Here is a 26,844-nt window from a genome sequence, read left to right as displayed (position 1 = left end):
CCTGCAGATGTGTTCAACTGCTGCTCAGTCTGTCTCCGTGTGCGTGGAGTTTTTTTTAAAAGGCTTTCAGCTGCGGTCTTCACAAAGCTTGATTTACATAATTCAGCATCAGATAGTTTAAAGCAGGTTTAAATAGTTTTAACAAAAAAATCAAGCATGTTTTGTGTTTGATTTACCTTAACATTGGATGTTGTTGAAGTTGTATTCTCATGTAACTTTATGGCAAGAACTTAAAACTTTGCTGTTTGTATTATAGTCCTGACATTAACAGATGCACCACTGCCTTATTGGTGTCAGTGTACAACTCCCACTGAGCATAGTCCTTGTTTCAACAGTCGCTGATTTGACCCCTGGCCTTGAACATTCTTAATACACTGCCTGGCCGAAAAAAAGTCGCCACCAAAAAAAAAAAAAGGCACACACAATAAGGTTTGGACCATCTTTAGCTTTGTTTACCGCACGCATTGGCTATGGTATTGTTTCAATGAGCTTCTGCAATGTCACAAGATTTATTTCCATCCAGTGTTGCATTAATTTTTCACCAAGATCTTCATTGATGATGGTAGAGTCTGACCACTGAGCAAAGCTTTCTCCAGCACATCCCACAGATTCTCAATGGGGTTAAAGTCTGGACTCTGTGGAGGCCAATCCATGTGTGAAAATGATGTCTCGTGCTCCCTGAACCACTCTTTCAGAATTTGAGCCTAATGAATCCTGGTATTGTCATCTTGGAATATGGCCGTGCCATCAGGGAAGAAAAAACCCATTGATGGAATAACCTGGTCATTCAGTATATTCAGGTAGTCAGCTGACCTCATTCTTTGAGCACAGACTGTTGCTGAACCTAGACCTGACCAACTGCACCAACCCCAGATCATAGCACTGCCCCCACAGGCTTGGACAGTAGGCACTAGGCATGATGGGTGATCACTTCATCTGCCTCTCTTCTTACCCTGATGGCCCATCACTCTGGAACAGGGTCAGTCTGGACTCATCAGACCACATGACCTTCTTCCATTGCTCCAGAGTCCAATCTTTATGCTCCCTAGGAAATTGAAGCTTTTTTTTTCTGGTTAGCCTCACCGATTGCTGACTGACAGCGGTCAGACTCTACCATCATCAGTTAAAGATCTTGGTGAAAAATTAAAGCAACACTAGATGGAAATAAATCTTGTGACATTGCCAGAGCTCATCCAAACAATGCCAAAGCTAGGTGGTCCAACGAAATATTAGAGTGTGTGACCTTTTTTGTTTTTTTTTGGCTGGGCAGTGTATCTTCCCCTACTCTTTCTTCCTCACATTTTGTCTCTTTTTCTCTCTTGAGCTGTCAAATTAGGCAAGTACCTAAAAGATAACTTTAAAAGCCAAATGACTAAATCTTACTCAAAGGGGTCACAAGTCAGAAATTGTAGATATTTTGGCTGTAATGAATAGTACGAATGGCTGCATGTGGGTGACCCAAAAGTTTCTCATTAAGTTTCATTGGCTGCCATTATAACCAGTTATGGATATTGTGGGAAAAAAATAAAAAATAAAAATAGAAATAAAAAAGAAGAAGAATATAAAACTTTATTGTCTGACACCTACCCCATTCTAGAGGTTACAATCACTAAAAGTTAAAACGTAGAAATCATCCACCCTATCTATGATGGTCTTGTTTGCTTCTCTTAGTCACATGGAGTCATCCGTGTTGTTTTCAGTTTGTTTCAAAGCTATGTAAAGACTCCTCACTGGAGCATCCACAAACAAGGTGGTGTTTTTTAAACACACTGATTCAGAGTGCTCAAAAAGTTAAATCAGTTGTTGTTTTAAAACCAATCATTTGAAGAATTCCTCAATCTCCGTTTTAGTGTCTTCTCTAAGCCTGCAGACTGATGTGAGCTCCTTCACAGACTCCAGCTGATATAACATTTGATTCAATTGGAGAACAGAGCATTAAATTATTTATGCTGGCAGGCTGAGCGTTTTTTAATGAACACATAGTGCTGCATGATGCCTGTCTAATGCTCCATTTGGCACGTAGGAGGAGGTAAGATGATGTTACAGGGTGAAACACAAGCATTAAAGATTTCTTATTATTTTATAAGCCAGGAGAGAACAGAGTCACTCAGAGCTTATCTGAGCTCCTCTTAGTTATCCTGTCTCTGTGTCAACAAGTAGAGAATGATACTGATCTTCTTTGACAGGTTTAATGAGATGTTGTTTTGGGTTTGATAACGTATGGAGGAATCTGCGTGCTGTGAGCTCAGTGCTGCTTTGCTTTCCGCTCCTCGGATCAGAACCGTGGTCTTGTGCAGACTTTTCTGGAAATTCCCATCCTGAAATTCCTCTCTGCATCATGCCAAGTGAACAAGCACATTTTTGAGAGTTCCCACAGGCAACAGGGAAGAACTGATCCAGCAACGCAGTCGACTAAGGACACTGACACTTATGATGGCTTTTAATGGGACCGGTTGAAGCGCCATCAGAGCACGGAGAAAATCTGCTCCATCTGTGCTGGTTGTGTCAGCTGGCATGACTCGCTTTATTTTAATATTCAGCTTTAAAGCTTTCAGTTTTCTCATCACCTTCTGTTATCTGCAGTACGATGGAAATAACACACACAGTTCTTCCTATAGGCAACACCGGGGACACAAACGTCAGATTACATTGATTTCCCATACGTTTGCCTGTTGACACTGTGGTAAAAATGCTTATCTCTGTCAGACATTGATCAAGACTATTATGAAAAACTTATATTTTTAATTCACATGTTATATTTGTGGGTTGAATCGCTGGCTCACCTTATGTGAATGACAATAAATGAACAGCTCTACTACACCACCTGCTCACTATGCATCATCCCTTACATACACTGCAAAACATGGAAAGCTAAGAAGGTGTTGATGTCTCATTTCTTTCTTGAAGTTAGTAAAAAAAAAAAAAAAAAAAAAAAAAAGGAAAGAATCCTCTACTGGGGTTGGAAGTTTCTTTTAATAAAAAATAATGTCATAATTTGGAAAACCCAACCCGATTACTTTTTCTTGACCCATCAGAATCTTTTTTTACTCATTTCAAGAAATCTGGTTGTAGTTTATGTCTTTTTTTCCACCAGTGTCTTTATTATTTTTTACATGTGGTACACTGAATATGGCGATGATAAAAACAAGAAAAGATAAAAAAAGATAAAAACACCAACAAAACACAGGTAAGGTGCAAGACAATAAAATTACAGCAAAACATTTCCTTCTTGCATTGTTTTTAAGTTACACTACAGGTGTTTAAGACAGGGCTCTTAAATCTGCCATGTAATTAGTCAATAAAGACATGGCACATATCATTCATTCATTCATTTTCTGACCTGCTTATCCTGTTCAGGGTCAGGGGTGGCTGGAACCTACCCCAGCTGTCATTGGGCGAGAGGCGGGGTACACCCTGGACTGGTCGCCAGTCAATCACAGGGCTGACACATAGAGACAGACAACCATTCACTCACACACTCACACCTACGGACAATTTAGAGTGCTGGATTTACCTGATGACCATGTTTTTGGACTGTAGGAGGAAGCCGGAGAACCCAGAGAGAACCCACACATGCACAGGGAGAACATGCAAACTCCCCACAGAAAGGCCCACAGGCCAAGCTAAGAATCAAACTGTTGACCTTGCTGTGAGGCTGCAGTGCGACCCATGGCACATAGCATTTTTCAAAAATAATTTCAAATCAAGATACATAAAAACAGTTTAAGTGCACAATAAAGGATCTAGTAAAGTAAACAAAAGACATACAAAGACTTCTTATACCTTCAAGGTAAGAAGGTACCTGTTGCTTTCTCCCCTTCCAGAATTGATTAAAAAATCCCCCTTTATTCTCCTTAAACAATCTGTGATTACCTTTGGACATATAAGTGAGTTTCTCAAGTGCAAAGTAATGTGTTAAACTAGAAAACCAGATTTGCTAACTTGGTTTGGTGACAGATCGCCAGGAATTGTCTATGAAATATTTTGCTTGCAGAAAGCAGTAAACTTTGATTTTCTCATCTTTTTTTTCAGTTTGCAGGAAATATTCCAAGGATACATAGCTTTATATATGTATATATGTATGTATTTACATAACATCAACGTAATGTCATTTACACCTATAAGACATGAAAGAACATTTAGAACTTCCAACCAAAACTGAATAACAGAGCAGCTCCAAATACAGGGAGTTTGGGTCTTTTTTTTCTTATCTTGAACTGACAGTTTTCTGGACTTGTAAGGTGAAAGTGGCTCATATTGATGCTGATAAGATTTTATTACCTGAAATAAGAGCTAAGATAAGATTAGAGAAGATTGTCTTTTATTAGTCCCTCAACAGGGACACATTTACAGAATTACAGCAGAGAGCGAACAGGGCAAAGACAATTTTTTTCCACAACACGAATTTATAAAATATGATAAGTGTAATCTATAGAGCATAAATACCTGTTTTTATTTCAGTTTTCTGCAGAGTATGTATGGATTAATATATGATGAGCAGGAAGGTATGGAAACTAGAATCCTGACAAAATGAGCAGGAACCAAACCCAAGGTGGGGAGGTCTGTGAGGGGATTCTGGTCAAATCTGAAAGATACATCGAAAACACATTATATTTTCATAGCCCTGATTTGTGGCAACTTGGAAATGTACTGTTTGCAGGATGTGCTTACTTTGAGAAAGCCTTTTTAAGCCATTTTTGGGGGTTAAAAAAGTCATCTATTGATGCTGTTATGAGGTATCTAATCAACAAAAGATTGCAATGCACAAAACAATGTTGGAGCTCTAATACACACTCATTTTTTCTTTCTTCTTGATGGTGCAGTGGAAAGCTGTTTTCTTATTCAGACTAACATCTACATCCCTGCAAAAATAACCAGAATCTCTGCGAAGGCAAAGGCCAAATCTAAAGTCATCAACAGATTCACAAACAACATTTGCAAACCAGCAGAGAGAAAACTGTGTCGCAATCACATTCCACATACTTTAAACCCAACACTCCCTTCTTCACCAGCGTAAACAAGCCTTTGGTTTGCAGCTCATTCATGAATCTACGTCTTTGGAGTTCCTACTAGAAAGTGTAAGTCTACCAGCTCTGACTCAAAGCCAAGGGGACGCCCTTTTTTTTTTCTCTTTTCTCTGCAACCATTCATGCCCTGTGGAGTGTTCGCTCCACCCAAACACTATCTCCATGGTGAGACACACACTGTATATAGACCAACCTTAAAGGTGTGCGTCTGGGTGTCTCTTTTTTTCTTTTTTTCGTCCAACCCTGAGTGGCCTTTGAACCGTGACAACGGTTGAACGACAACGTCAGCAGATAAGGGATTTCCCTCTGTAGGCCTCCAGTCGCCCAGGCAACATTCCTGACAAACATTGGCCCAGACTTCAGCCTGCATACCAGAGGATCTCCCAGGAAGTCCAAAAGGCTTTCCTGCCGTGTTGTTATTGTTGTTGCTATAGTAGTGGCTGGCAGCCAGCGAGTGTGTACAGGTGGGAACAGGTACACCTACTGTAGTTCTTCTACCTGTTGGCTCACATTAAAACTAGAAATAGAACAAAGTCAAGGGAGGACACACCTGAAAGACGTCACAACAGCTTTAACTACGAGGGTTCTCCCAGGCTTGAAATATTTACACCTGGCAGGTTTGTGATGGAAATATTTGCTGTGCAACAACAGTTTCTCCACCTGTTTCTCACTTTATTATGAAAAAAAGTGAAATAATCATTTTATTCTAATCAGTTTCACTAAATAAAAGAAAACTTTGCAGCATTAAAGCAAAACTTTGAAACGTGGAGATCTTCTCTCTTTTTTTTGACCTGACCCTTGTAAAGTCAGCGTATGTGGTCTTGAGTGTGTGTTTGTGTGTGCGCACATGGTTCGTCATGGTCACCAGGGAGGTGAGAGGCTTGCAGCCGTTCAGTGCAAACACAAACCAGGGCCATCTGCAAGCTTGGATACCCTCCAACAGCAACACTAGCACACACACACAAAAATATAAACACATCCACACACAGAGACTTGACATGATATCATGAATTGGGTGTCAGCGGCTGTTGCACCTCATCTTTCGACGTATATGTATACGGTGTGAGGCCAGGGCAGATGTTCTTGGGAAAAAAGACACTTTCTACTCAAAATGTGAAGACATCACTTTTTAAAAGTCGAAGAACGTTGTTTCCAATCACACGTGTCATGATCTGCACGATTTGCCGTGGGTCCTGGTTTCACTGTTGCTGGGTAATGTTAAGAAAACAAGTGAAGCATGTTGTTATGAAACAGTGAACAGCACGCCAAAGTGAAAAATGCTCCTTTCCCTGCCAGAGATTTGTATTGGAAACCACAGATTCATGGCAAAGAACCGTGCAGGCCTTCCTCGAGCGCCGCACAGATCCAATTCCACAGGAAAAAGTGTGTTTTCATGCATGTGGGTGTGTAGCGGTAGGCCCAACATGGGTTTGAAAAGATCTCATTTGGTTTCAATCTCAACTGTAACTGGGTGTCCTGTCAATTTCACAGCAGGACTTCAAAAGGATACACGATGAACATCCGATGAATGCTCTGTCGTATAAAGTCTGAGCCTGCTGAGGAACTTGGCGGCCAATCAAAACCTCCAGGTGAGGGTAATTCGATTGGTCAACCCAAAGAGGAGAGTTGGCATTTCTCCTGGCGTGCTCCATCTTCACATGCTTTGGATTTCAGAACTCTTGAGATGTTTTCTAGGAATCTGTAACTTAGACTTCATATCTCCTTCCACGATCTGTCTCTTTTCTCCGTATGTTCTGTTAATGGAAATGTTTTGACAAAGACATCCCTTACTAATTAAGTCTTCGAGGCGCTCCTCTTGATCCAAGTTGCTGGGCTGCACTGAACAACAGCAGCTGTATATACTGTACAGTCAACCATCCATCACGCTGGTCCTCTTTGATTTAAAAACTTCCCTTTGAACCCAACATGGTGAACAGAAAAAATTTTAACATATCTTATAGTCACAGAGAGCAAGTGAATTATCATCATGACTCAGGACAGTCTGTGTCCTTTTATCAGCCACACAGACGGCTAATGCACATGGATTATTAGTCACCAAGGGTCCAGATTATGCAGGAGTCCATTGAGACTGTCATTTAGTTAAGAGTCCTGTTTGCCTGAGGCTTGCTGAGGAAAAGTCTTAAGTAAATTTCAGTAATTTAGCATTGATAGTTTACACAAAAACACTTGTTACTGGATGGAATAAAAAAAAAACTGTTGACATTTCTTCCTGTTTGAAGCTTTCCTCATTCTCTGGGGTGTAGTCATACTTGTGCTAAAAATCTGGGTCAAACAGACAGAAATTGTTGTTATGTGCTACATACTTATCCAGAAACATAAGAGTTAAAAATCATTGGCAATAACTGAACAACTACACTGTAAAAGTGTTACTGCAAATCTAACAGTAAGTTACTATCAGCAAGATGCCAGTTATTTACTGTGAAGTATTTGCTGTGTGCTCAAACAGTGCTAACGGAGACTTCTCATGTTCAGCCAAAGGACAGCCAAGGAGTGTAGGAAAAAAAAAACAGTGATAATTCTGAAAAAGAAAGTACGGAAATCTTACTGCAAAAAATACATTGATAAAAAAGTAAATGAAAATACAATAATAAACTTTATGTTCATTAATAGTATTATCACTTCCCCACAATACTTTGCTGCTAACAGTAACATGCTGGAAAGACCTTCCCTAGAAAGATCCTGTAGATATCTTGGTAAGATACTATAATAATAGGAAAAGTGTTTAAAAAGTTATGGTGCATACATCCAAATTTTAAAGAAGTAGAACTTGTAAACCTGGCCGTGTGATTGGTGCACACAAGTTTCTGGCTACAATCACTGGTGTGAACAGACTAATTGAAGGGCAGAGGCGAAAAGAAAAAAAGACACATAAAGCGCGTTCTCGCCACCAGAGAGGGCATTGTAGCCTGCATTTTTGCATTTTGAAGATGCCAGTTTATCATGTTTTCACTAGACATGGAGGTGGTTTAGTGTGTTTTTCTGACCAAGAGGGCACTCTAGCACATTTTGGCTTCCAAGCGGGCACTTGTGAGTGTTTTTCCACAACTGGATCAAGAAAGGAGGCAACAACAACCTCCGTGTGCACAATACTGGCTAAAATCAGATTCAGATTCAGATTCAGATGTACGCTGTTAATCCCCGAGGGGAAATTGTTCTTGTGTTACTGCTTCTGCTTTAATAAGTTGAAAATAAAAATAACAAAACAATGAATTACAGGATTTGAGAAATTACAAATAAAACATATATAAGAAGTTATAAAAAATTAAAGATGTAAGAAATTACAAGTTTAAGAAGTGGAAAAATAGAAGCAAAGGTGCACTTGTAATTGAAATATAAGTATCAAATACAAGTATAATCATTTGTTGAGAATTTGTCACTAAAAAGGGGTGTAAGGTAGAATATTGCACATATATCTAAATATGGACACCAATGACCTTATAAAGTTTGCGTGATTAACCTATCACTGAAAGCTTGATTCATCACACATTTAGTAAGGATGGCTTACAAAGAAGCTGACCTACTTTAAATGTTATTTGAAGATGTGTGTTACTGGGAAAGATATGGTATATAAGCTGCAAAATGCTAAACTATGTTTGCAAACCAGTTACTTACTAAGTTCTACGAAGATAATGTTGAGTTTTTTCAGTTTATTCTATCTTTATCAGAAATTGTTTTAAAAGACAAATAATTATGCCTGTGCAGAAAATGAGACGATAAATGCTAAAATAGCAAAGTCATGCTATCCATGCTAACAGGCTAACCAGACGCCTGCCCAAAATGGGATTCCAGGAGAATGACCAAAACAAAGTAAGAACCTGTGAAGACAAATATCAGAACATATCTGTGTAAACTATCAGTGCACGTCATCCAGCAGCTTTTGATATCTTTCAGTTTGGACATGTTTCAGTGCTGGACCCAACACAAAGCTGCTAACAACATGATAACAACAATAACTGCAGCTTCCACAGAACGGTCTCCTTTCATCTGAGCAGAAAAATGTAGCATCACAAACTCGTAGGTATTTTTCATGTTTCAGAGCCACAGAACTCATCAGATTAGATTAAACCTGATGGAGAGTTAAAGTTATCGCTTCAATCTGACCTTCAGCGCACTCTGTTTTTCCAGGTGGGTTTTCAGATGAGTCATCCAGAGGTTTTGCAGGTTCCTCAAGTTTCTGTTTGTATTTCAACAGATACACTAAATTGCTACCAGCATGTGGCAAACACTGAAAGAATCTGATGTACAAAGATTTTTCTTAATGAGAAAGGAGAGTTAGAGTTACTGCAAATCTTAAATCACACATGGACAACAGGGTTTTCTTGTAAGTCATAATCTTAGCAGGATTTTCCTGATTGCGTTCTTGAAATTTGGCACTGAGTGAGAGGCATTTGTCACCATACAATCTTTCTGTTTTTTAGGAACTGACCATATTTCTTCTGTTTGTGGTAAGCCAGCGTAACAAACGCTCTTCCTCTAATCCATTAATATCATTTCCTCAGTTCTGAGCGGGATCAATTTTTCTGCAATATTTCAGAATAATGTTAAGTTTTAATGAAACTTCCTGGAAGAGTAAAGCTTGTGTTCAGGGAGAAAATATCGAGCAGATTCTGCTCTAGCTCACTCTTACAACAACATAACATAACATGTATTTCAACACAGTGGTTGCACTTTCAGGTTTGTACAACATTAATAGATACTAGACTGTCTGCAGGATTCCAAACCATTTTAATGTCAGGATATAATCCTTATTATCTATCTGCTATCACTACATCATTTTGATCCTAAACCTTTGTTCTCTGAATTTTTCATTTACATCATCAGTTTTATTTGCCGTTTCCCTTTCTTCTGGTTGATGTATGAAAATGTAATACTCCTAATTAACCAGACACCGCACACTCAGCGGCTGCACCACCTGGCTAGATTATCAAAACCTCACATTAATTTTGAAAATAATCTGTTGTGTCAGGCTTCCCATCTGCTGAATTCAATTTGGATCTCTTCAATAAATATTACACATGTGCTACATCATCCTCTGTTTTCATTCACAACTATTTCCCTCTTCATTACTGTTTTTTTAATAACAGTCATTTGCTAATAAAAAAAATCAATATGCAAAGTTAGTTGTCAGAACTTCTCATCTGAAATTCTTCAGTTGAATTTGTGGATAAATTCTTTCTTTCTTTTTTTTTTTTTTTTTTTTTAAATCTCACCCAAAATGAGTTATTTCAACTCAAACTATTACTACATTTAAATGCACATCTATGTTTGTGCTCCTCAGCATGATTTGGGTCACAATTTCTATCTGAAGCTGCAGTTGTAGTGTCTTGTGGCGCCATCTAGTGACAGTTCATCTGTGCTTACAAGCTGCTCAACTTTCTGAGCAGAAAAAAGGGGTAAAGTATATAAGAATAAATTCCAGATTTTTGTAGAGGAAAAAGGAAATCGGTAGGTTGAGGTAGGTCTCATTCACAACTTTTATAGAAATGCTTTTTTTAATTGTAAATCTATGGATTGCCAGTTTTTACTAAAATCGAACTTCTTATTTGATTTTATTATGCATCCAATTTTTTTCTTTCTTTGTTTTTTTTATTATTATTATATTTATTATTATCATTTTATTTTTATTTATTCATTTATTTTGCTAAATGGTTTTATTTACTTTTAAGTTTGTAACACCTTTTGACTATATTTTGCATGATTGTGTGCATTTTTTAATTAAAAAAATCAATTAAATTAATTTCAAAATTATTTCAAAATTATGTTATTATTAATATTATTATTATTATTATTATTATTATTATTATTATTATTATTATTATTATTATTATTGCTTTTTTGTCAATGATAATTTTTTTACATTTAAAATTACAACTGGTAAAGAAACTGTAACATGAGGATTTTCACTGGTGAAATCTCAATGTTGAAAACTGTTGAAAAGATGTATTGCGTAAATTAAGGGATGTTCTGCGAGGTATCACACCACTTCTGTCATTGACTTAGTCATACTCGCTGGCATCACTCCCTAAATCACTGAAATAATGGGGTCAATTTTTCAAAGCAGCCGATTGTTTGAGGTGTGACTCACAGGAAGTAGAACAGTTTGCTTCACTGACCCCATTTCACTTTTCAAGTCGAGGCAAGTTTAATTTATTATTCCATAATAAGTATCAACACTATTTGACACCTTTTATTCAGTGTCCTTTGAAGTAGTAATGACTCCATATTTGCTGAATGATAAAAGTTGTACGCAATGAAAATGTGCTTTGGACTGTAGTTTCAAACAGTTTGTTGTAAAAGTATATTTAAAAATGATAGGAGGCTGAATATACAAGACTTGATCTGTCAAAGCCTGAGGATGGAAATTCAATACAATACAAGCACAGAGTCAACCCACATCACCACCTTTTGCTTCTTAATTCTGCAACTAGTTAATATCTTCCCATGATGCCAAAGGAATGACTATAATGAAGCTATCTTTCCTTTAACATCTGCTTAGTGTGTGATGCAGCTATGTTACAGCTATAGAATAACAAGACCGTCACCTTAACCCTAAGCAGGAAGTCGTAGTAAAAAGCACAAGAAAAAAATGTCTTCTGTTGTCAGAGAAATTTATTTATTTATTTATTTATTTATTTATTTATTTATTTATTTATTTATTTATCTATTTATCTATTTAATTTTTTGTCACGCACAAAAAAAAGATTCATAACCTTGATGATCCTCACATTCATTCATCCACAGATAAAGCTTTTTTTTAAGGCCAGGGATTTCAGAGCCACAGAAAAATCTCAAGCCTTAACATCAATTTCTCAAAAAAAAAAAAAAAAGTGATCCCCTATTATCTGATAATGTGACTGTGAAATAGTCTGAGTCATTTCCCTCTGTATCTCAGTGATTGATGGCTTCTAATATCTTTTGGTATTTCTTATGTTTGGGTCAATGAGTTCAATCAGCTATTTCAAAAACTTTCAATAGATGGCACTGACAACACACTTTTTGAACCTTGAAAATGCAAAACATACTAATGTTTTTACCAAAAATGATTCTATTTTCCTTCTTCAAGTCTACAATTGTGCATTTTTACCAGTAATGCCGCTATAGCAGCCTTGATAGTGGTTTCACTGTTTTTTTTATTATTATTTCTGTTCCAATAAGGTGTTGTTTTTTTAATCCTATTATCCTAATCTTTTTCAAGTCTTGATCCTATACTCTCTTTAAACTTTAGATCTCAGTCAGTCCATCTCTAATGAGGCCAGGCTGGGGGATAAAAAGGAAATCAAGGTTTCATCATAGTCTCATGTGGATCTAGAAGTCCATACATACTCCCACACGCATACATGAGAAGAGAAAGAGATGAACAAGGCGCGCCAATTACAATGTGACCAGTGGAGGCAGCAGGGCAGAGCCGCACTGTCATGCTGAGGTTTTCAGGGGTCCTTATCCATGGAAGCTTCACCGTGCATCGCTGGACTCAGTGCCAGACTGTCTGTCTCTGCACATGCACAGATTGTTAGCTCAGCTGTGACAGAGGGAGAAGCTCTCTAAACCTAAATCTGACAGCTGCTCTATGGATTTATGAAGGATAGTAAAGCACATATTCTGACAAGTTGCTCATAATTTTCCAAAATCGACACCAGATTTTATGTTTTTTCCTCAGTTGCTTTTTTGGTGACCGTAAATTTGTATTTCTATTCAGGTATCAATATTTCTTTAATTGATATCTTATCATTGTGACCAGAGCTAGAAGAAAAAAATAAATGAATATCCTAAACATGAAACAGCTGCATTAACACCATAACCTCTCTCTAGGCTGTCCAACATTATGATGAACAACTTTTGTCACCTTCACTCATTTCAAATGATTAAAGAGAGCAGTCAGTCATTTTTTATCATCAAACTGATTTATGGTGTTTGAGCATGTTGGAGAAAATGATCCTCCTCACAACGATCTGTAGGAGTCCAGCTGACACATAAATGAGATTAATGCTGTTGCTTTGCTGACACCTCTGCCCTTTCAGTGGTGTGCATCAGAAAATGTACCAGTGTCTGTGAGTAATGGATCTGGTTACTGTCTGTGAGAACTTGCAGATGTATTTTACCTTAGCTGGTGTAAGGTGGTTAAAGGTTTTTAGATTCGGCTGCAGAAACTCTGACATCTGCTGGCTTAATATGACACCTGGTGCAAAGTAAATGAAAGGAGAGCAGTATAGCAGAGCAAGCTTTTCCGTATCATAAATACAGAACAATACAACTGGGCCATGAAAGCAGAAGGCTGATGCAGCTCACACTGAACTGCAAATGCAGAATGCTGAGGATGTTGAATGACTGAAGTAAAGCCTGAAAATGGTTAAATACTTTGTGTAAAAGCTTTTGCTAAAATATAGAATGCAGAACACAGAAGAAGCCTGTCGTAAATATTTGGATGAATGAATGAACGAAAGAAAGTAGAAGTTTGAATGGTTGAAATAACTTTTAGTGACTGAAGTAATGCGTGAAAGTTTTTGAATAAATGTGGTCAAGTTTGCTGCTGAATGCTGATTGCAGAATGCACAGTGTACAGAATGTCACAGTGTTTTCTTGTTTGTGGTCGTAGTGTTGATGAGTTGATCGTACCCTTTGGAGGAAAAGAGGTCAAGAATCTGTTGCCCTCGACAACAGATCTTTGTTGAAATCTCCACAAATCAGAATTGGATGATGGTCTGTGATTTCCAGCACATCTAGTTATTTCTGCAGGTTAGATAAGAATGTATAGCCAGGAGGTTTGTACATGGCTGCAATCTTTGCAGGGCTTGAGGCTTGTTTGAGCCCAAAATGTACCATAAAGTAACAACAACTCAAAATGTAATTTTAAAAAAAAGTAATAAAAGCCAAAATGGACAAGGATTATGGGGATTAAAACCAAAAAAAACTTCTTTATTCTAGGTTATTTGTTCGGATTTTTATGCCTTTAATTGGATAGTAGAGAGGACAGAGGATAGAACAGGAAACAGGGCAAGAGTGGGGGGTAACAGAGAGGCAAAAGGGCTGGATTCGAACCTGGGCCACCTGTGATGAATAGAATAGAATAGAATAGAATAGAATAGAATAGAATAGAATAGAATAGACTTTATTGTCATTGCACAAGGCAACGAGATTTTGTTGTGCTGTCCTGAATGCAAAAGAACACAGATTCAGGGACCACTTAGCCGCTGCGTCTCTGCGCGCCGCCATCTTGCCGCCATTATGGCGAACCTCATGGAGCGTGACCTAAACCACTTGGCTTTCAGCACTTCTATACTTTTTTTAAAAATTACATTATGGATAGTTTTTACATTTCAGGCTCTAACAGGGCTTCAAGCTTGACAACAGTTAACTATACAAAGCCCTGATATTATTTTTTACATCGTATTGGTAGTATATGATGTGGGTGTACGGGGGTTAAATGTTAGACTAGATGAATGGAAAAAACTGTTTAATTTATCCAAGTAGGTAAGTAAATTGTTGTTGTTGTTGTTGTTGTTGTTAGTTAGTTAGTTTATTAAATGGAAAAATGTCATTCGATAAAAGTAAAGGTGAGGTTAAAATTTAATTTTAAAAATGGTTCACAGAAATAAAAAGCAAAACTGTGAAGAAGTTTTGGTAAAAATCCAACTAAAAATAGTACAATTTTTAACTTTGAGTGTGCTAAACAACAATTAGCCTGTTAGGCTTTCATGATTAAATTTTGGAGATGATCCGGATCACTGTCTGGATCCTCTCTTTATCATTGTGAGATAGGGCCGTTTTCCCCATATGTGTATATGACTCCACCATAAATGGTCGGATTGCTTTGCAAAACAATACAAGAGAAGGTCACCATAATTTCTGACAGATGTAAAAGTACGATCCAGATCCTGGCAATATTCTGGATACTAAGATCAGGAACATGAAATATGTACTGTGTCATCATCATTTTCAACACTGTCAGGTAACAAATTATCATACAAACATGCAACTAACACCAAATTGTAGTAGACAGTCTGCTGAAAGAAAGTATAACATTAAAGTAGGACTAAAGTGTTGCAGGACAATCACAATATGCTTGGTGGAGGTCTGTGCTCTCTGAGTGCTTTTCTAGTTGTCATTGTTTATACTAAAAGCCTTCAAAACATGTTCGACCACAATCACAAGGAAAAAACTCCAGACGGCTGGCTCACATTTGAACACCATTAACTAACCCTGAAGAATCAACAGTCAATCCTCTCTACTTGTTTCAAAGGTAACAACCAAATTAAAGAAAAGAAGAGCGGTCATTAATCTTGAGGGAAGACAATGTTACAGCGCTGTTAGTGGGGAATCCATCGGCTCCTTTAATTGAGCCTGTGGGCTGCGTCTCACTGAGCCTGTGGCCAGCGCCGACGGTAATGAGCCCGGTCTGTTCCCTGTATCTGCTGATAAATGACACGGGGTTGTAATGGCTCTGCTCTGTAACATGTGATTGACAGCAGAGTAAAGCACGACTCAACCCTGTGATGCCGTGAGGGGAAACTATCGGATACACTGCAAAGACAACAGTGGGAGGATATGTAAGGGGAGAGGGTACACCAAGCTGTGGCCGTCCCTCTGATCATGTGTTGCTGTCGTTTTCTGTTTGAATAGTTTTCATCAGTGAGGTACGATCTGGTGGATTTTTTCTGCTTCTTCTTCCCACATTAGGAAGTTTTCAAACTAAAAATAAGTCAATCAATAAATATTCTGCATACTTAAACTTGCCCTACTTGTAATGTGAGCCATAGTGCATTGATGGTGCATCTAGCATCTGATGTGCTTTCACATTTGCCATGTATTTTTATGTAATAGTGATGTCACTGAATCAGTCCAGGTCTACCTATTTAGATATGACAACCACAAGCCAGATCTCCCTGAAATTTCCAGGCGAATCCATGTCAAATGATGAGTCACCAAAAGAAAAACACAGCAACAGACTTTGGCAGGGACTGGGGCTCTGTGTGGGGAGACGACAAACTTACAGTACAGAGAGGAGCGGAAGTGTTGAGGCCATCTGGTTTCTCAAGAAAGAGATGCCAACTCTTTCTCTGGGATCAGTGGGAAACATGACGGAAGTCTCATTTGATTCAGTTTACACTCCCATCTGAGCTGCAACATGATAAATCTTAACATTTCCCCCCCTGAGGAAATTATTTGTTTCAGTATTTAAAAAAAATAAAATAAAAATACAGTAAGCTCTAAAGCCTGCATTCTCTGTAGGCAGAGTATTAGATAAACCTTGGGAACCAAAACCACTTTTATCATTTCTTAAATTCTATTTTGGTGGGCAAATAAAAAGATGATGGGAAGTGAAAATGTTGCAACAGAGAAATGACCCTTACTAGATATTTTAGGACACAGTCGCACTGACCATCCATACCATGCCATACCCCTGCTGGCCAGTACAGCCCAATGTCACACTGCTCCAATATGAACCAGAATATGAAGGCACACACATGCCCACCTGGAGAATTGTACCATGCCTGGGCACAGTACACTTGTAATCACACTGGCCAAACAAAGTGGACTGGAGGGTTGAAGCATACTCGGACACTGTATGGATGGCCAGTGTGACAGTGCCCTTATACTTTTGGCAGATGTTTCACCGCTCTTCTCAGGGGCTTCTTCAGTTTTCTCAGGCAGCTGGTTTAAAAAAAGGCTCAAGGAAGGGAAAAAATGTCCCTTAACAGAGATGGTGGCCTCAGACACTACTCATCTCTGACCTACAACGCAGTTTTGATTCTCTATCCGAGCAGGTAAGGCCACACTCACACAAGAGATCATGTCACCCCAACATTTCTCAGGAACCAGGGTAATGGCTGTGCTTCAGGTGACCTCAGATGAATGAAGACCCTTGGGAATTTGAAACTAGTGTAACGACTCTGCTAATGTCCTCATGGGACTCGCTGGGGAACATCTTCTTCACAAACCCCACCACAACTTTCACACACAGATTTTATGACTTTGGATAGCTAACTTTCAGACAACCATGAAGGTTTTCATTCAACCACTCCTAGTTTGATAATCAATTGGCTGTTATGATGTTATATTAAATACTAGGAGAGGCCTAATTACAAGCTATAAACTGCTAAATGCTATAGCTAGCAGGTTTAACTTTGCTAGCACTTGTTAGAGTCCTTATACGAAACAAGAATTTTTTTACATGCAGTTTTCACTTTTTAAAAAAATATGAAAAGTGGTGCATTTAAAACCTTTTTCCTACTCCTTACATTTATGTTTCAAGAAAAAAAAATACAGCAGTACCTTAATATGGCAAATTGGCACCAGGACTTCAAATTTTCTAGAAATTTGTCTCACCCACCAGCGGCCACAAGTTGAACCTGATGTTCCCTATTGAAATTATTTGAGATATTTTGGATTAAAGATTCTTTTTAACAAATGTTAGAACAATTAAATTAACAGATGCAGAGGTATTAAAGCCTGGAAAAAAGTGGTGAACCTATAGGGCAACTGAAAGAGTCAGTCATGGAGCCATGCTCGCAGCTTTACCAAAAAGCAGTCACACAAATGTTTCTCAGCCATCATTTTTAACTTTATGAGATTGTATCTCGGAGAAAGAATTTGGAAAAACATCAACTTGAAGTTTCAAGTGTCTGATGTGTACTTTAAGGTGCTCCCAATGTTTTCAGCGTTCAAAAAAACAATAGTTAAAAAGTATAATTAGTACTCCCAAAGTGAAACTATGTAGAAACTATTCAGTGGACACCAATTCAGTGCTGAAACCGAAACTTTTTACACCACCCAACTTTTGAAAAGAGTGATACATCCCAAAGAAGGAATTCTCACAGTGACAATTGTCTGCGCAGAGTGCCTAACCTGCTAAAACCAGTTTACATGGAGTTAGCTTAATTTTTTAAAGATTGATGAAGCCATGATTCAAATCAAATACTAATAGTTTGCCCAGGGTTAATGCTCCGGTTTATAGCAAGTGCTGAAGTGTTTGAATGTGAAAAATGTTGGTACTATGAGGTTGGCTACACACCGAAGTTTATACAAACCCATAAATTCACTCTCGCGTAGGGGGTTGGTTGTCACACTTTTTACTCTAGTGTGAAATGCTCTTCATTAAATTATCTGTCAGGAGGCATTTCCTCACTGAATTGAAGCTTAGGGTGTTGGCTATACTTCTCATTTTTCAACTTATTGTTTTGAAAGAGGTAATTGACTATTACATACATTTTGGCAACTGACCCCATCATGGGGATGGATGTCACACACTGTGGGGTCATTTGTCACAATGTTATTTCAGTGGGGGAAAAAAATCTCAAAAACAAACAAAAAAAAATCTTAAAAAAAAAAAATCTCATAAAACATAAAAAAAAAAAAATCTTAAAAAAAAAAAAAACAGAAAGCAAAACTGATTTGAAAGTTAAATTGCATTAACAAGCTAACAAATACACAACTTAATGCATCTAAACACAAAGGATTAAGGAAGATAACAAGGAAATACATCTTTAGGCCTTCTTTATAGTATAAAACATACATATCAGTACAATGACAAACAGCTCCAATTTCTTGCTAACACTGAGGCTAATAACCATGTTATTAGTTAGCCAATAATAATCGAATATATAGCTTTCCCTTTATTCTTTTTAAGGGTAACTGTTTGGTTTTTTTTTTTGCTATAAACCCATTGTATAAAATAGAAATACTGAGGAGTTACGATTCAGTTTGCCTTACAAAACACAAAAAGTCCCTTACCTCAAGCTCAGCTGTCCTGCTCCAGTGTACATAAACTCTGATCGAAAACCGTAAATTTCCATATCACCGTTTGAAAAAAAGAGCAGCGCCCTCTGGTGGCGAGATATATTGCGTGTGATGACCAACACGACAAACAAAGCTTTGTTTGACTAAACTTGGGTTGAAAAGGTCACTTTTATTGCTCTTGCAATAATAAAAAGTCGAATAGTTACAACTTGTCGAATAATAAAATAATGAATTAATAAATTAAATAAATAATGATAAAATTCCAAAAGTCTTATTTTTGTTTCTTCAAGTTGAACACTTGTTGAAATTTTACGCACAATTCAGGCATGGCCTTTAAATTGAATATAAAAAAACAGTGATTTTGACTTTGCACACTGGGTCACAGCTTACTCACACGTGTGGACACTGCATGGACCAGTGTTGTCTCACCTAATTATATATCCTCTAATTGGCAGTTTGGCTGCAGATGCATCCACTGGCTGCTGATTACACAGAGCCTGCTGCACCTACACGCTGTGGACAACCCACGTACACAGAAACAGCTACGTAATCTGTGTGTGCGTGCGTATTTTGGTGTGTATGTGTGTCACAGACAGACGGACAGAGAGACAGACAGCATCTCCTCTCCTCTCGCATCAGCATCACGGGGGCTCGATCGCTCTCCCTCCATCACGAAGGACGCGTCCGTCAAACCTGTGGAGCCTGTGTGTATGTGTGTGAGTGTATGTGTGTGTCTGTCTCCGGCTGTGTCCGCCTGTCTGGTCCTGAGGATCACTACACACACCTCGCCTGTTGGGGAGTTGTAGTTTCGAAACAATAGAACCGGTTTAACTGGCTGTGTATTTGAGGAAATCTCAGCTGTCACCCAGGAAGACTCATCTTATTGAGAAGTTGAAGCGAACAGGTGGGGACACTGATTTTTTTCTTCCTCTATTCTCTGCAAAATACTCAAAAATCGAAATATTCCATATAATATCACGCTGGATGATGTTTTGTCTTAATCATGATGCAATATGTTAGATTTATTTTGAATTTCTTCGAATGATAGTAAATCCATTCATGATTTTCCAGTGGGGCTGTACCCAAAATCCCACAGGTGGGATTTTCAGCCGCCCTTGGAGCGAGTTTGATAGAAGAAGAAAACAAAAAGAAGGCGGTTTCTCACAGATATTAGCTTGTCAAACCTGTTAAAGGGGAGAAAACAGGGCGATGGCACCGCCTTTTCTTGGACTGTCCTACCTTTAAATACCGAGCGCTTTCTCATAGGTTTTGTTTTGACATCCTCACAGCTGTGCGCGCAGCCATGGAGTCGATAAGGAAGGGTCTCTCCAAAGCCAAGGAAGGGGTCGCGGCAGCGGCGGAGAAAACTAAGCAGGGAGTGACTGGAGCGGCTGGGATGACGAGAGATGGGGTCATATTTGTCGGTAGGTGCTTTAGATTCAATTTACTTACATCACGTTGACAAGAGAAAGGGAAGCGACGTCTTGGAGCACTGTGAAATGACCATTTGTCACATTTATTCCAGTTTTACGCACGTTAATTTTTATTTATTTATTTATTTATTTCATTTTAAGGCTTTATATTAGTATGCCACGATAAAATGTTTGACTAATTCAGCTTCATACGCATTTTCTTGCAGGTACCAAAACAGTGGATGGAGTGGCAACAGGTAACAAGGCTAATTCAGCCATATTTTCCTTTCCTCTAAACTCTAAATTGTCTTGAAATACAAATCTGTTATGCTACGGAAGCCCAAAGCAGACACATTAACATGCAGTTTTCTCTGGTAATGAGATAAATCAGGTTTCTAACATCTTGATTTAACATATCCTAAGACTCAGTGGCGGCAGTTGCATTTTTCTCTTTTGGGAGTTTATGACACAATACATATTCCATTTAACAGCAGATGTAACACTAGTTTACCTAACTTGATGAAAATTGTTTTGCTAAGTTCAATGAGCAAGGCATGAGCCTTTTTCTGAGATGTGCTTTACAGCGCTCATACCTGTCTGGATCCTGAGTCCTGGGTCTGATCCTGATGCTGAAAAGGATGCAGGGGAAATAAATTAGAGTATGAGCGTCACTTCACTACAAGCCTTTTTAGGGTGCACCCAAACTAGACAATCCATGCCATGCTGGAGAAGCACATTTTAATCCCCAAGGTCCAGTTCAGCACAGTATACTTCCTTGACCCCTTGCTGGAAGAGGTGGGTTTCAGTAAAGTACAGGTGGTCAGGCATGTACACAGGTATGTAAAATGAACCTTAAGTGGAATGATTGCAACCACTGTCCTTGGCAGTGGTGACAAAGGGTTCCTGTTAAAAGGTTAAACTGAATGGTTTTGAACAAGCCACAGAGTCACTAAGTAGATGCCATTTTCTGTGCTGTCCATTGTGTTGATTCATCTGTTTCTCCTGAACTAAGACACGACATGATAACGTAAAGTCATGGGTTTTGTAAAAGTGACCATTTGTAAAAACCCAACTTGAAAACTACAAAGTTAATTTCTCTGGCCGCTAATAGCTTTTTCTGTGGCTTCATTCTTATACTTTCGTTCCTAGTTCAAATACTCTGTCTCTTGTGTGATGTAATAGCATTTATCGCAACACTGTTTGCCTCACTCTTCATGTGTCAGCCCTTTTGCTGCCACCTGCTGGCCGTTGATTAGACTCAAAGAAGCTTCTGCATCTTGTAACTTCAGTTTTAACAAAAGTCAGTGTAGATTTGATTCCACTCCAAACTAGTAAAGCATGTCCAGTTTGTAGCTTTAGCCACGTAGATAATCTCTAAGTGACGTTTTGATTACAGCTCGTTGGTTTCGCTCACCGGTTAAAGAATTTTTTCCTTAATCCTTTTAAGAAACTTATATTTTTTAGGAAGAAAATGTCTGTACTGGTCTGCCATTTTCCTAAAGGGGAATGGTGGACCTTGTCATAGCGCCCCCTACTGACCAGCTGCCACATCTCAGAGTAGCACATAGAGTAAATATGAAATTAATTGGTGCATGTCACTGTCTATTGAATAATACATCAGATAACATGTTGAGAACTCTGCCATTAAAATGGTAAAAGTGGGTCATAATCTGCTTCCTGAGGTGGTCAATAAGAGAATGATGTATTTTCCTCCAGAGGTTAGTAAGAGTTATATTTCACCACCTTACTCAACACAACCTGCCTGACAGTCCCCACAGACCAGGCCTGGCTTTTCTCATACATAACAAGCAGAGAAGCCAAGGGAGGCTTCCTGTTACAGGCACCCTGGGAAATGTCTGAATTGCTGTATATACAGCTGCAAGTTAGTGTTTTGGAGGCTGGGGTTATGAGTAATAAATATTATGAATTGCTGTTATATTAAAGTCTGAGGGAAGATGTGTTTTTCTCAGGACCATGCAGCCTGCATCAGACCATTAATGTCCTGACATGTAGAGGTGATGCTCTTCAGCAGCTTAATTGTGATTATTGCAAAGCAGTGGTTGTAGGTCTGTTCAGATTGTTGATAAAAATCACAGACTGTAAAAATGCTGTGAAAAAGACTCGAGCAGAATGTCGAAGAACTGCATTTTTCAGTATTTCCGCATAGGCTTCATATTTCTATACATAGGGTTGTTGCTTGATGGGCACAAGAATCAGCGCAACCGTTAGCCATTATAACTTTTGTTACTGTTGTTTTGGTCATAACTTTTTAAAACAAAAACATACAGCCTTGAGTGTCACTGACTTCTCTTAGAAGTTTTTTAATGCGCATGTTATATCTATTATTATACAAGAGCACAAAATATCACTCAATTTACCTGTCTAAAATCTACAGTTTTGGTCAGTCTATACAGGCAAAGAGATTGAACTAAGCCTCCAGGTAAACCGTTACAGTGCCCCAACCTGTCAACTAAGCCAGCCACACTACTCCTTTAATTATGCGAACGTGTTGGAGTTGGCATCTTAAAACTTGAGTTATTAAAAAAAAAAAAATCCCTGTACCAAGTGCAAAATAGATGAGACAGCAATACAGACCAGGAACCCAGCTGTAAACGCATTATAATCTGCAAAAACAGGAAATGCAGCATGGGTGACAATCAGACATCCCTAACGTCACACAGTTCTGGCACCTTCACATTGACTTCAAGTGTCAGGACTGCAGGTCGTTTTGAAAAGTGGAGGTTGAACTTGTGACTTGTAATTGTGCAATTGGGGACCAATTCAACTTAAAAAGGGAAATTACCATTATTATTTTCTTATCCGCTCTTCTACCTTACTCGAAATCTACTCAAGAGGTCATCAACACGTCAGCAGTTTTAGGATAAAGCACAAAGGTCTCTCATTCACACGGAGACAGCATTTTAGCCGACCTAAAACAGAAACTCTTGAAAATGGCCTCCAGAGTGGAATTTTCTTAAACAGCCACCACAGAAGGCCACTTGAATTGCCACAATTTCAGGACCAGACAACAACAACAGTAACAATGGTAGCCTATGGTGTTGTGCTTGTGCTGCTGAATCCGCTGACTGCCTTTCAACAAAATGGGCATCCCGTTGCACCACTTCTGCAATCACCCAAGCCGTATTCAATACGTAAATACACCAGATGAACGGCCACCTCTTCTTTGGTGAAGGGCTACCAAAAGATGCTTCTGGACAAGACAGTCACATCACCAACTACAGGCCTGGCATGTTTACTACAGCGTTTTCAGTCCCTCAGCGTTTCAGAGTTTTTTGCATTTTTGGGTGACGATGAAAATGAGAACAAAAATAACACAAAACAAAGATCTCATAGAAGTGAGTCTAGCTCATGTTACAAAAAATGGAGTCAAAATGGTTTCTATTGGGCAATGGTATGGCTTGGTGGTCAGGCTGTGTGTCCAATTGAGGCCAACCTTCGAGGAACTGGCCAAATCCAACTTTCAGCTCGTTTGATGCATGTCACTCCCAGGTAGTAGTAGACTGGAAACCAGTCTTTCAAGTGGGTACTGAATATTTTTCTTACTCAGCGGTTAAAAGGGATTTTACGACCACAAATTTGCCCAATCTGAAGTGCAGCTCATGTGACTAAAAGATGAGTGATGTCACAGAGACTTTGTCCATATAGCATATCTTGCAGTCTGTGGTCACTCCCCTGCTGTATCCACTGTCATGTCTTTTCTAAATAAAGGAAAAAAAAAAGACGGAAAGTGGGGGTGGGGGGTTGCAGTTTTTACCTTTGAAGAGGAAATCTCGTAGATTTGAACAGTTTCCTTTATGCTATCACACAAAATACCTTGAAAAGTCTTAATAAAATAAAACACTCAAAAGCAAACCTAATGAAATCCAAAATCGTTGTTTGGCTTGGTGAAATCAAACAAAGGGTTTCTATGGCAATGTGCTTCAGGCTGTCTCTAAATATAGGGTTTAAAGACATTCATTGTGACACTGTTCTAATTGCATTGCAGGGCGTTTCCCCAACAGGAGGATGATTTAAATAGCTGGTGTAGTCATCACTGCGTGGTCTATTGTTACAGTAAAACTAAAAATAACTAGTATTATTCATATTAATATAAATAATATCGTCCCATTTGATTGGTTCTGCTCTCAAAACATACCGCCATTTTTTCTGAATGTGACCACTTAATGTTATCAAGTCAATTTAAGGGGTGAATAAAATCAAAAAATTCTCAACACGAGGAAAAGGTAGTCATAAGTAAAACTTGTGTTTTCTTCCTCCATCTGCCTCTAATTTATTCTCCTCACAATCTGTGGTCCAGAACCTGTATCATGTTTATGTATGTCTCCACATGCTAATCCCACAGGTATTCAGACACTATAGAGATCCACACCCTCCTCACATGCCTTCCTCCCTCCCTCTGCTTTTGTCCCTATAGTTGCCAATAAAACAGTCACTGGAGTGACTCAAGTGGGTGGAGCCATGGTTACCGGGGTTGCCAATGTTGCCCAGAAAACTGTGGAGGGTGCAGGCAACATGGCTGCTGCCACCGGATTGGTCAAGAAGGAACCAGCCAAACCAGTAAGGAAGAAGTTCATTTGGTGTGAATTTTCAGAAATCAGTGTGACTTTAGTGATAGATTCTTTAGGTAAACCTAGAGCATTTTTCTACAATACTTGTCGGTTGTCGTCACCCTTAATGGACCCAATAAGAACTCTCACACCTGCAGTGAAATATAAGCTCATGTTCAAACCTTTTGTGTTAAAATGTCCATCCAAACTTCCTGAATGCTTCTCCACACTTCCCAACCAACAGAGTGATACAGAGATGGAGGATAAAAGCACAGAACATCCCTCCCTTTTATGTTACAGGCATCCTGCCTGAACTCTTAGCTGTGTAGAAATGGCCTTCTGACCTTGAGTCATCCATCTTCACTTCTCCTGTCCGCCGTCCTTCTCTGAAATGAAAGACGTTACACGTTGTTAGCTTTCCTTCTTTCTTCATCAGTCAGTCTAGCCATGGTTTGTCAGAGGGAGGAGGTAGTTCATCGTAGCAATCCATTTACTGTGCAACACAAATATGACTGAAACAAAACATCAACATTAAATGTAGAAGTGTTGCACAAATTGTTTCTGGCCCTGCTAAGTTTTCTGCCTTTTTATCTTTTTTGACAGTTTTGAGCAGCTTATATTATATCTAAGTTGATACATGTTGTTGTTTATTATATGGTAAATATAATTCAGGTTTGCTCAACGGACCAATCACAGAACTTGCCTCCTATTCGGAGGAGGTGCAGGTTGGCTGTGTGCGTAGGCCTCCGTGTAGGTACACAAGTTTTTTGTTTTAAACTGAAGCTGTTCCTTTCAACACGACAAACTTTACAAAAAGAACAGATGGCCCTCATGTTCATGTCATTCTTGTTTACAACAAAAAACAATGTCATCATTGTTCTTTTGTTGTCAAATCATCGCTGTTGCACTTCTAGTGGTATCTGAATGGAGAAACTGGGAACACTGGAGAGAATATATGATTTTCCTGTAACAACACTTATTTCGCGTAACACCACTGCATCAGGAAACTAAAAGGTAATCAAACATTACCCTGAGCCAGGCAAAACAAATTGTTGAATCTTGTAATGATGCGCAATCCCCTTTCCTGCTAATGAGCAGTGGGGACACAGGGGGATCCGTAGCTTTAATTAAGACACCAGGACATGACGGCACACACACACGCACACATATTTTTCAGATCTGCTTTAGTTAGAATTTTAAAGGCTGAATAACAAAGAAATCAGAAGGTTTTAGTGATAACTGGTGTCTGAACCAAACATTTCTTTTTTATCTTTTATTGCTGGAAAAAAGCATCAATATGTGCTTTCACTATTCTCAGCAGTTGTGTTATTAAGACAGCGAGATGGCTAATTGCGGTATTCACCCTGAGGGAAAAACCACGGATAAAACTCCACCTGTGAAGTGCTCAAGCTTCATTAGGGAGAAACCCTGACAAGCCAAACTGGCAGACAGCAGCACAAAAAGACAGATGGACAGACAGAAAGAGAAGAGTGACGTATGAAGGGATGAACAGGTAAAAAAAAATCAAATGAAACTGACATGCAGACAGGAGCAGATTGTCCTCGCTTACCCATTATTCCCAGCTGGCACAGCCTTTAGACGTCATTAATATTGATTTCATTTAAAAAATTGATGCCAGGTTGAGAGAGCCCCGTCAAAAAAGGAGTCCTGCATCTCACACACACACACGTACACACACAACGAGAGAGTGGTGGGAGTCTGATTAATCTCCTCGCCTCTTCTTGTTTCACCAGTTTATCAGTCGCTGGTGACTCATATCATGACACACAAAAGCAGGAAAGGTAGAAGGAGAGAAATGACAATGAGGAAGAAGGTAGGTGTAGGAGAGATGAGGAGGAAGTAGAAAGTGGTCTCCAGAAACACGTCTGATCACTTAGATTTGTTTTCCTGCTGTATTTCAAGAACCTTTGCAAAACAATCCAAAGATTTTTACGTGAGGCACTACTCTCATTCTTTTTCAGAAGATATAAATATAGATTTGGTTTAAGGGTTTATCAAAATATGCTAGGAACTATGGTGGGAAGTCAATCCAATGCAGCAGGAAAGGCAGCATCTGTAAGC

Source organism: Halichoeres trimaculatus, unplaced genomic scaffold, assembly GCF_033239565.1.
Source record: "Halichoeres trimaculatus isolate MK-OKI-2021-1 unplaced genomic scaffold, fHalTri1.1 fHalTri1_scaffold_16, whole genome shotgun sequence".
Classification (NCBI taxonomy): Eukaryota; Metazoa; Chordata; class Actinopteri; order Labriformes; family Labridae; genus Halichoeres; species Halichoeres trimaculatus.
The sequence above is the reverse complement of the archived record's forward strand: the minus strand, read 5'-3'. Positions refer to the sequence as shown.